Raw genomic sequence first — 12,165 nt, forward strand, 5'->3', positions numbered from 1 at the left:
CACAGTTCCCACTCCCCACCTTCCCCCTCACTGCTAACTCTAATCTTTTCTTTGTCGAGTGAACAAAAGCTAACATGACAAAGAACTGGTCTGAGAACCTGGGCCCAATGCTGTGTGGTCTGGGAAGGAAGCTGCTATGGGTTGCTGCCCAGTGAGTTGGGTAATAAACTGAACACTTTCTCTCTCTAGAACTGGAAGTGGAAAATTAGACTTGTCCCAGCCATTCTCCACTGGTAGTCTTAGTCAAACCTCTCGTTCTGAGCCACAGTGAAGTGATTCTTCCAGTCTCCAACTGCCCCTGAAAAGACGTGGAAGTCAGAGCTACTGGAGGACTGTGTGCCCTCTGTCCTGCTCTTGTATGCGGTGTCCACTCACCCTGCAGGAGGGCAGGGCTGGGCTCGGCATTCTTCCTGCCAGCCCATCCCTTTCCATCTGAAGGGAAGAGGACATCTGTCTGATTGTGAGGCCAGGAGAGCCTGCTGCCCCTGAGCCACATTATGGCGGGGGTAAAAGGGGGGGACACCACGTTAAAACCGCAGGCCTGGGGGCTCTCCTGTCTTTCCCTGTCCTCTTGCATGTCAGATAGCATAGAGCCATCTATACCATAGATGCTTTGCTCCATCGGACCTAAGTGTATTTCCACCTTATTATTGAGAACTCTGGAGGGGAGTGAGATAAGGCGGTGGGTTTAGGCACTAAACCGTACTCTCTAGTTGTGGCTACACATTGGTTTCATTTCGTCTGTGGTCTCTTAAATACTCCTTCCCCAGTATCATTTATTATGGACCTTGTCTTATCCACAGAAACCTCCCCACAGGCTCTGGGGTCCTCGACAGTTCTTTCAAGGTCGTGACGCACAGAGAGAACCACCTTTCCTCATGAACGGAGACACCGAGCAGTCCATGACCTCCGAGGGGACTGCCGAGTAGTTCGCCATGGGATTTTGCTTCATAACATCAAACGAAGTGTGATGGACAATTTTACCCAGGATGCTGTCATCCAGCTTTTTCCCAATAAATTCTCCCAGCTTCCAGATTTCATGCTTTGGGTTCTGTGATCAGAGTGAAAAGAAAAGTGAAGATTTGATATAAAACAGTTTAAAAAATATTGCATTAAATTAATAATGGTGATAAATAACATAAAATAAAAAACAATACTGCCTCCCAAATGCTCAACTTTCCAGAAATGACTCATTTTAATACAGTGACACAGATTTTTAAAAATTAACCATAGACAACCAAGATGGCAGCATAAGGTATATACCTGTACCTGCCACCCCCCATAACCACATTAAAACTACAACTAAAAGACAAAAGGGCTATCATCCAGAATCACGGGAAAGCTGGCTGAGTGGAAGTTCTACAACTAGAAGAAAAGAAAAAAGCGCACTGAGGCTGGGTAGGAGGTGCGGAGGCGCCAAGAGCAGAGGTACGGAGGCACGCAAACTAGGATGCACCTGGGTATGCGGTTTTTTTCAACTGGAAGAGAGATATAAGCTCCGGACTGCACTGAGCTCATTTCCGGCGAGACTCTGGGGACCCAGACTCCTACGGGGAGAAACTGGAGGGTCTGGCATCGGGTCGGAAAGCGAGGGTGGCTTTATTGCAGAACTGCTCGCAGGGATCATTGTTACTGGGGGGGCACAGGACTTGGGGACTCGGCGACGTGGGGACCTGGAGATGGCTGACGGACAGGCATCGCTGTTTGATCCACCCTGGTGATTCTCTGAGACCCCGCCCCACCCAATTTATAACCCCACCCAAGCTGTGTGCAGCGATGCAAATGAATTGCCTGTCCTTTTGCAGCCTAACCTAACAAACTGCAGCTGGGTCAGAGAGCTCCAAAATTTCCAAACCCCAAACAAAGAGGAGAAATCTGCAGATCTCACGGTAGCTCCTGCTAGGTGGACTCACACATTGGTTGAATTTGCACCTCCTTGGAGATCCAGGAGGCAGTGTGTGTACCCAGTGGTCAGATACCATAAGTGACACACTCAAGAGGCAGACTCAGTGAGCACCAAAGACCCATTGAAGCAAGTCCTGCCCCATAAGGGTGTCTCCAGCACAGCAGTTCTTCCACTATAGACACAGTGGGTCCTTGCAGTCAATTGGCCTGGAGGTCATTTCCTCCCAGGCATACCAACAGCAATCAAGGCTTAACTACAACAAGACTGTGCACCCAGCCCACAAAGGGGTGCACTAAGGGTGTCCACCTCAGGTGATTGGGGAGGCTGAGCCACTGGGCCCAATAGGACACCTACCACACAAAGCCACTATCAACACAGGGAAGCAACTAAAATACGGAGACAAACATGTCACAAATTAAAGAAATGGAGGAAAGCAAATTACTGGATTTTGAGTTCAAAACCACAGTTATAAGGTTACTCAAGAATCTTCTACAAACTTCCGAGGAGGAACTTAGTGAGACCTTTAAGGATCTTAATGAGAATGCCAAAAAAAAAAAAAAAAATGGAAAAGGACCAGTCAGAAATTAAGCATACACTGACTGAAATAAAGAATATTATACAGAGATCCAACAGCAGACTAGAGGGTCACAAGAATCAAGTCAAAGATTTGAAATACGAGGAAGCAAAAAACACCCATCCAGAAAAGAAAAAAGAATCCAAAAATATGAAGATAGTGTAAGGAGCCTCTGGGACAACTTCAAACATACTAACATCCAAATTATGGGAGTGCCAGAAGAAGAGAGAGAGCAAAATATTGAAAGCTTGCCCTGACCGATTTGGCTCAGTGGATAGAGCGTCAGCCTGCGGACTCAATGGTCCCAGGTTTGATTCCGGTCAAGGACATATACCTTGGTTGTGGGCACATCCCCAGTGGGGGGTGTGCAAGAGGCAGCTGATCGATGTTTCTCTCTCATCGATGTTTCTAACTCTCTATTCCTCTCCCTCCCTCTCTGTAAAAAATCAATAAAGTATATATTTTTTAAAAAAGATATTGAAAGCCTATTAGAAGAAATAATAACAGAAAACTTCCCCTACCTGATGAAAGAAATAGACTTACAAGTCCAGGAAGCAAAGAGAACTCCAAATTAGAGGAATTCAAAGAGGACCACACCAAGACACATCATAATTAAAATGCCAAGGGCAAAAGACAAAGAGAGAATCTTAAAAACAGCAAGAGAAAAACAGTTAGGTACCTACAAGGGAGTACCCATGCGACTGTCAGCTGATTTCTCAACAGAAACCATGCAGACCAGAAGGGAGTGGCAAGAAATATTCAAAGTGATGAATAGGAAGGACCTACAACCAAGATTACTCTACCCAGCAAAGCTATCATGTAGAATTGAAGGTCAGATAAAGAGCTTCACAGACAAGAAAAAGCTAAAGAAGTTCATCACCACCAAACCAGGATTTATAAAATGCTGAAGGGTATTCTTTAAGAAGAGGAAGAAGAAAAAGGTAAAGATAAAAATTATAAACAACAAATACATATCTGGGGGGGGCGGGTAAGAGATCAACCGAAGGACTTGTATGCATGCATATAAGCATAACAAATGGACACAAGACACTGGGGGGTAGGGGAGACCAGGGGACTCTCAAGGGGGGTTGGGGGGAGGAGACCTATGTAATACTCTTTGTAATACTTTAAGCAATAAAACAAAATTTAAAAAAATACATATCTATACATACAAGTGAATCTAAAAATTAAGTGAATAAAAAACCTGATGAACAGAGTAAACTGGTGAATATAATAGAAGCAGGGGCATAGGAAGGGAGTGGACTGACAATTCTCAGGGGGAAGGGGGTGTGGGAGGTGCGGGAAGAGATTGGACAAAAATCTTACACCTATGAAAAAAAAAAAAAAATCTTACACCTATGGGTGAGGACAGTGGCTGGAGGTAAGGGCATTGGGTGGGGTGGGAACCAAGTGGAGGGGAGCTATGGGCGGAAAAAAGATGGACATCTGTAATAATCTGAAGAATAAAGATTTATTTTTTAAAAAATTAACCATGCCCTAGCCGGTTTGGCTCAATGGATACAGTGTTAGCCTGAGGACTGAAGGGCTCAGGTTTGATTCCAGTCAAGGGCATATGGCCAGGTTGCGGGCTCGATCCCCAGTTGGGGGCATGCAGGAGGCAGCCAATCAATGATTCTCTCTCATCATTGATGTTTCTCTCTCTCTCCTTCTCCCTTCCTCTCTGAAACCAATTTTTAAAAAATTTTAAAAAAAAGAAAAAGAAAAATTGACCATAATTATTAAGCTTTTCCTGTTCTGAGATGGAAGCACTGCTGAGTATGATGCAGTGTGTGGGAATGCTGCCCTAAATTTATTTCCAAATGTCCTGCTCGGGCCGTTCCTGGAAGGTCTTGGTCGGCCACGTGTGCAGCAGGGAGAGTCTGTAGCCTGGTGATGAGAATGAAGATACCACGGAGGCACAGGGCAGGCGATGGAGGCCTGACGGGGGAGGCTGCTGCTGGCTCTGACTTTGACAGAAACGCGCCCAGACAGTGCTGTGCGGCAGAGGATGGAGAGGACCTGTTGCACTCAGGAGGCGACTGAGAGGCGCTCATGGCTGACGACTCCAGGCCCAGCCCGTCTGACCAGTGCGTAGGTGTCTCAGTGCCTAGGGAGCAGTGTTCTCTCGTCAGAGGGAGGCAGAGCCCTGGGAGATTGTGGCCGTGGGACGTACCTGTTTCTAGAAGGAGTGGGGGGAGGGCAAGTGGAGGAGTTTACCCCAAGACTGTATCTTTTGCTTTATGATGAGCTTCTGCTTTAAAAGGTTGGATGTTTAATTTGCCCAGGCTGGGGGCTCAGTGGTTAGAGCCCCTGCCTGTGATCTGAAGGGCCACAGGTTCGATTCTGCTCAGGGGCACGTACCTCAATTGCAGGCTGGATCCCCGGCCCCAGTCAAGCCACGTGGGGAAAGCAGCTAATCCATGTGTCTCTCACATCTATGTTTCTCTCTCTCCCCCTCCCTCCCACCCTCTCAGAAAGCCAATGGGAAAAAACATACACTTGGGTGAAGATTAATGACAACAGAAAGTGCTTAATTTAATTGGCCTACAGAGTAGGAATCAGCAAGAGTGAGGAAAACTGAGCTTTGTGTGACTACGTTCAGGGAATATTCCACAATAAGACCACAGAACATGTAAAAGGGTTTAGGGACTCTGAGGTTAGACTGCCTGTGTATTAGAATATTAGAAATGTAATAAGTTATTTATTTTGAAAAACCATAGAGTGCAATTTAAAACAAAAGAAGAACTCATAGACGTGGGGAACAGACTGGGGGTGCAGGGGCAGGACGGGGCTGCGCGGAGTGGGTGAGGGGTCAGAGGGACAGACGCCCAGCTGTCCGCTCAGTCAGTCCTATGTGTAGCAGGCAACTGTGGTTAATGATACTGCGTTGCATACCTGAGAGGAGCTGCACTATAAGGAATAATTATAACTATATTTGGTGCAGATGTTAAGTAGACTTATTGTGGTGCTCATTTTGCAAGGTGTACAAATATCAAGTCATCCTGTTGTATACCTGAAACTAACACTATATTACACCTCAATTATCTCGATTCAAAACATAGAAAACGATTCTGTGTTTTTTCACTCTCAATATTTTATATCTGGCAGTAAAGCTAGAATTTGAATTCAATAATTCTGACTCTAAATCAGTATTTTCCCATTATACCATCATTTCTTAAACTGTTTCTTGAAATTGATGTTCCTCAATGGAAAAAATCTGTTATAAAAACGTTTCCCTCCTAAGCAGAATTTAAAATACATGTGCTGGAAGGCGAGGTGAGGGACCAGCAGCCGGGGGCTGCGGGAGACGCGATGCAGGAGCCAGGACAGCCCAGTGCATTGCGCACAGGGACAGCTGTCGCCAGTGAAATGCAGCCGTTCTCTGTTCCCTGTTCCCTGATGCAGCCGCTACGCTATGATGTAATATTTCATGGTCAAATAGGAACGTACCGCCCCTCACCATCTTCAGGTCCTCTTAGAAGAGGTAGAGGATGTGGTGTTGGTCTCTGGCTTCCCAGAGCCCCAGCACACTGCAAGACAAGGTGGGGATGGGGCCAGGGAAATAGGATGGAGGCCAGGGGAATGGGACGGGGAGCAGGGCCAGGGGAATGGGATGGGGACAGGGACAGGGGAATGGGATGGGGACAGGGGAATGGGACGGGGAACAGGGCCAGGGGAATGGGACAGGGACAGGGGAATGGGACGGGGAACAGGGCCAGTGGAATGGGATAGGGCCAGGGGAATGGGATGGGGGACAGGGGAATGGGACGGGGAACAGGGCCAGGGGAATGGGATAGGGCCAGGGGAATGGGATGGGGGACAGGGGAATGGGACGGGGGACAGGGCCAGGGGAATGGGATGGGGACAGGGCCAGGGGAATGGGATGGGGACAGGGACAGGGCCCGTGGAATGGGATAGGGCCAGGGGAATGGGATGGGGGACAGGGGAATGGGACGGGGGACAGGGGAATGGGACGGGGGACAGGGCCAGGGGAATGGGATGGGGACAGGGCCAGGGGAATGGGATGGGGACAGGGACAGGGACAGGGGAATGGGATGGGAACAGGGCCAGGCGAATGGGACGGGGAACAGGGTGAGTCCCACTCACCAGCTGACACTCCACCAAGGAGAGAGCTCCCAGTGTCAGGTGGTGATCCCCTCACATCCAAGAAGGCAGGTCCCATGGGTCCTCAGGAAATGACCCTTTTGATGGTGTTGGAGGCTTAGAAAGGGGTTCAGAGCTGAATGCTCATACCTTTCCCAGTCAGAAAGCTCTCAAAATACTCCTCCCAGGTCCCGGGGGCCAGAAGCGCTTTATTCATCCTGTGGAAATGATAGTAAGACACCAGGTTGTCCTTGGGGTTTCTTGCCACATAGATTATCTGCGGGGAGAGGGGGGAGAGAAATAGCCCGTGAGGCCGCTTCGCGCTGGTTAGTGCCCACAAGCTCCGTCTGTCCATCCATCTATCCATCCGTCCGTCTGTCCGTCTTTCGGATGAGGATCCCGGATGTGGGTGTTGGGAGGTGAAAGGCTCAGAGCCGCGTGCACGTGGTTGTTGGGAAGAAGAGAAGGGTTTTCCTTTAATAAGTGAAGAGCTTTCCAAGGAAGTAGATTGAAGACCAGAGTGTCACTCAGAACTCCTGTTGCTCTTTACCTGTCAGTTTTTCTCCAGGAAAGACGGAGGCAGCAGTTAGAAGGGAAGGTGTGTTTTCAGGGTCCGTGGTGAGGGCATCGCATTATCTTGTTCCAAGCATGTAAAATGATTCTAATCATTTCCCACTATTGTTCGCTGTGCTTCACAATATACTGCTTTCACTGTCACCACCTGAGGGCCAACTGGACAATGTCAGGCAGCTCTGTGGTCTGACCCACGAGGATGTGTCCAACCGACGAATTAATGTTCTGGCTTGAACAATGTCTAACCATAACAAACAGCAAACCAAATAAATAAGAACCCAAATCCCAACCTGTTGACCAGAAAATCACTTAGGCTCCTCCTTGTAGAGTACAATTAATGTCTAATTAGAGGATCAACATTTAACTTCCTTCCATATGAACAGTGACTCCATTAGAAGAGATGGCTGGAGAACAGCATGGGCCAGATACAGTTTTTTAAAAAGACAAAGTCACAAGTATATTGATATACTTGTGTGAATGTCTAGAGTTTTGGGAGGCTATTTGATAGTCAGCATTCTGAGTCTGCATTTAGGAGTATAATCAAGTGAAGTTATTCCACACTCACCCGATCCTATGGACGGGATTATCCATTCGATGAAAGGAAAACTCATGTGAGTAGGTGCTCGTTGAGTTGGGTCAACATCACCTTCATTTTGTATTAAGTACACCATCTCCTGAGTCCACATGGTCCCTTGTTCCACAGGGAGGTAGAAATGAGGAGACCATTAGGATACTGTATCCTTAAAGATGGCCAAGTGTTTGTTAGACATCTGTGTGCATTGTGAAGCCGGGTTTGTGATGGAATTAAGAAAACGTCATTCTTTATACCTTGTTTTACCATAGTATGATTTTTATGAAAAAGCTCCAATGTGAAGTAGACTTATGTGCAGTTCATTGTTTCCTGCCACAGCTATTCACTGGGCTGCTGTCCTGTTGACTGAGCTGCACTGTTCCTTAGTGTTATAATATGTTATGGTCATAAGAAAGCCCCTCTAAGGTGTGGAAATAATTAATGTGTGAAATGTTAGCTGTGTGAAGACCCCAATACTCTGTAACTTCCAAAATGTGGTGAATGCCCCACTATCTTCATGTGAATGCCCTAAGCCCTTAAAGTGTAAACACCCTGCTCCTAGCATAAGACACACCGTCTGGCCCACACTGATAAGACACAAGTTGTTTACTACTGGCTATATAAGCACCAGATTTTTCTTCAGTGAACGTTTCCTGCCTGATGAGAGGTGGACTCCACATGAGACTCCGTGGACTTTCACTCCATGAGACGAGCCCCTGACTGACTGCTGTGCTGTATGAGCCTGACCCAACTGTGGCCACCTGTCTGTCTCCATCTTCGTCGTCTGTCTTTCGGTGTGCATTGCCTGGTGGCCTTTGCTGGAGCCTAGGACCCACTAGGAATAAGTAAATAAACCCTGTGTGATTGCATACTAATTCTGTCTTGTGTGTTCATGTGTTCTGGTTTGGCTCAACTGTCTAGGTTTGAAGTACCAGGGATAGGCCGTTATTGTTGACCCCTGGTCATCTGCATATGTCCCACTAAATCTAGACAGATAACTAATTAATTGGGGCATAATTGGGATAATTGGCGTAGCCAGCAGGATTCCAAAACAAATTTCTCTGCAGCGCAGGCGGATAATTATTTAAAATTGTCAAAAACACTCAAGTTACCAATGAGATCAAAGAAGAAATTAAAAACATCCTGGAAACTAATGACAATGAAAACACAACAATCCAAAACCTATGGGACACAATGAAAGCAGTCCTCAGAGGGAAGTTTATAGCTCTACAGGCCTACCTCAAAAAACAAGAAAAAATGGTAGTAAATCATCTAACTCTACAACTCAAAGAACTAAAAAGAGAGCAACAAGATAAGCCCAGAGTGAGCAGAAGGAAGAAGATAATAAAGATCAGAGCAGAAATAAATGACCTAGAGACCAAAAAAACAATACATAAGATCAATGAAACCAAGAGCTGGTTCTTTGAAAGGATAAACAAGTTTGATGAACCTCTAGCCAGGCTCACCAAGAAGCAAAGAGAGAGGACCCAAATAAACAAAATCAGAAATGATAGAGGTGAAATAACAACAGACCCCACAGAAATACAAATTATTGTTAAAAAATACTATGAACAACTCTACTCCAACAAACTAGACAACCTGGAGGAAATGGACATATTCCTAGAAAAATACAACCTTCCAAAACTCAATCAGGAAGAATCTAAAAATCTCAATAGGCCAATAGCTATGGAAGAAATTGAAGCAGTCATCAAAAAGCTTCCAGCAAACAAAAGCCCAGGGCCAGACTGCTTCACAGGGGAGTTTTACCAAACATTCAAGGAAGAACTAAAACCTATCCTCCTCAGACTATTCCAAAAAATTCAAGAGGAAGGAACACTTCCAAGCTCATTCTATGAAGCCAGCATCACCCTAACACCAAAACCAGATAAAGACAACACAATGAAAGAGAATTACAGGCCAATATCCCTCATGAACATAGATGCCAAAATCCTCAACAAAATCCTAGCAAATCGGATCCAGCAGTACATCAGAAAGATCATACACTATGACCAAGTAGGATTTACCCCAGGGGTGCAAGGATGGTACAATATCTGCCAATCAATAAACGTGATACATCACATAAACAAATTGAGAGAAAAAGACCACATAGTCATTTCAATTGATGCAGAAAAAACATTTGACAAAATCCAACACCCATTTTTGATAAAAACTCTCAGAAAGGTGGGAATAGAAGGATCATACCTCAACATAATAAAAGCCATAGATGACAAGCCCACAGCCAACATCATACTCAATGGGCAAAAACTAAAACCATTTCCCTTAAGAACAGGAACAAGACAGGAATGCCCACTCTCACCACTCCTGTTTGACATAGTACTGGAAGTACTAGCCATTGCAATTAGACAAGAAGAAGAAATAAAAGGCATCCAAATTGAAAAAGAAGAAATAAAACTGTCCTTATTCTCAGATGACATGATATTGTACATAGAAAACCCAAAAGACTCCATCAAAAAACTATTAGACTTAATAAATGAATTCAGCAATGTAGCAGGATACAGAATTAATGCCAAGAAATGTATGGCATTTCTATCCACCAATAGTGAACTTACAGAAAGAGAGACTAAAAAAGCAATCCCATTTACCATATCATCAAAAAAATTAAGATACCTAGGAATAAACTTAACTAAAGAGGTAACAGACTTATATGCGGAAAACTACAGGACATTGAAAAAAGAGATAGAGGAACACATAAACAGATGGAAGAACATACCATGTTCATGGATTGGTATAATCAACATCATCAAAATGTCCATATTACCCAAAGCAATCTATAAATTCAACGCACTACCCATTAAAATACCAATGGGCATACTTCACAGACCTAGAATGAACTCTCCAAAAATTCATCTGGAATAAAAAAAGACCCCGAATAGCTACAGCGATCTTGAGAAAGAAGAACAAAGTAGGTGGGATCTCAATACCAGATATCAAACTGTATTACAAAGCCACTGTTTTCAAAACTGCCTGGTACTGGCACAAGAACAGACATATAGATCAATGGAATAGAATAGAGAACCCAGAAATCGACCAGAACCAATATGCTCAATTAATATTTGACAAAGGAGGCAAGAACATACAATGGAGTCAAGACAGTCTCTTCAATAAATGGTGTTGGGAAAATTGGACAGATACATGCAAAAAGATGGAACTAGACCACCAACTTACACCATACACAAAAATAAACTCAAAATGAATAAAGGACTTAAGTGTAAGATGGGAAACCATAAAAATATTAGAGGAATCCAAACGCAACAAAATCTCATACATATGCCGAAGCAATTTCTTCACTGATACAGCTCCTAGGGCATTGGAAACTAAAGATAAAACAAATGAGACTACATCAAAATAAAAAGCTTCTACACAGCAAAAGAAACCATCAACAAAACAACAAGAAAGTCCACTGCATTGGAGAACGTATTTGCCAATGTTATCACCAATAAGGGTTTAATCTCCAACATATATAGGGCACTCACACAACTTAACAAAAGGAAGATAAACAGCCCAATCAAAAAATGGGCAAAGGACCTAAATAGACATTTTTCAAAAGAGGACATTCAGAAAGGCAAGAGACATATGAAAACATGCTCAAAGTCACTAATCATCGGAGAAATGCAAATCAAAACAACAATGAGGTACCATCTCACACCTGTCAGAATGGCTATCATCAACACATCAACAAACAACAAGTGCTGGAGAGGATGTGGAGAAAAAGGAACACTCGTGCACTGCTGGTGGGAATGCAGACTGGTGCAGCCACTGTGGAAGACAATATGGAATTTCCTCAAAAAGTTAAAAATGGAACTCCCAGTGATTTGACCCAGTGATCCCACTTCTAGGAATATATCCCAAGAAACCAGAAACACCAATCAGAAAGGCTATATGTACCCCTATGTTCATAGCAGCACAATTTACCATAGCGAAGATCTAGAAACAGCCCAAGTGCCCATCAGCAGATGAATGGATTAGAAAACTGTGGTACATCTACACAATGGAATACTATGCTGCTGTAAAAAAAGAAGGAACTCTTACCCATTTGCAACAGCATGGATGGAACTGGAGAGCATTATGCTTAGTGAAATAAGCCAGGCAATGAAAGAAAAATACCACATGATCTCACTCATTTATGGATAATAAAGACCATTATGAACTGATGAACAAAAATAGATACAGAGGCAGAGCAGCATCGAACAGACTGTCAAACTACAGCGGGAAGGCTGGGGAGGGTTGGGGGGTGGAAGGGGGGGTAAGAGATCAACCGAAGGACTTAGTATGCATACATATAAGCATAACCAATGGACACAAGAAACTGGGGGGTAGGGGAGGCAGGGGGAATGTCAAGCAGGGAAAAAAAAGGAGACATATGTAATAATCTTTGTAATACTTTAAACAATAAAACAAAATTAAAGGAAATAAATA

General features: G+C 44.5%; 1 pseudogene; it reads right to left on the reverse strand.

Annotated features, from left to right (window-relative positions):
- Nucleotides 1-50: 50 nt before the first annotated feature.
- Nucleotides 51-12,165, reverse strand: part of LOC139000948 (sulfotransferase 1C4-like) — a 37,296-nt pseudogene continuing 25,181 nt past the window's right edge.

This window comes from Myotis yumanensis, unplaced genomic scaffold, assembly GCF_028538775.1.
Source record: "Myotis yumanensis isolate MYYU_CA2020_CCGP unplaced genomic scaffold, mMyoYum1.0.hap1 SCAF_48, whole genome shotgun sequence".
Classification (NCBI taxonomy): Eukaryota; Metazoa; Chordata; class Mammalia; order Chiroptera; family Vespertilionidae; genus Myotis; species Myotis yumanensis.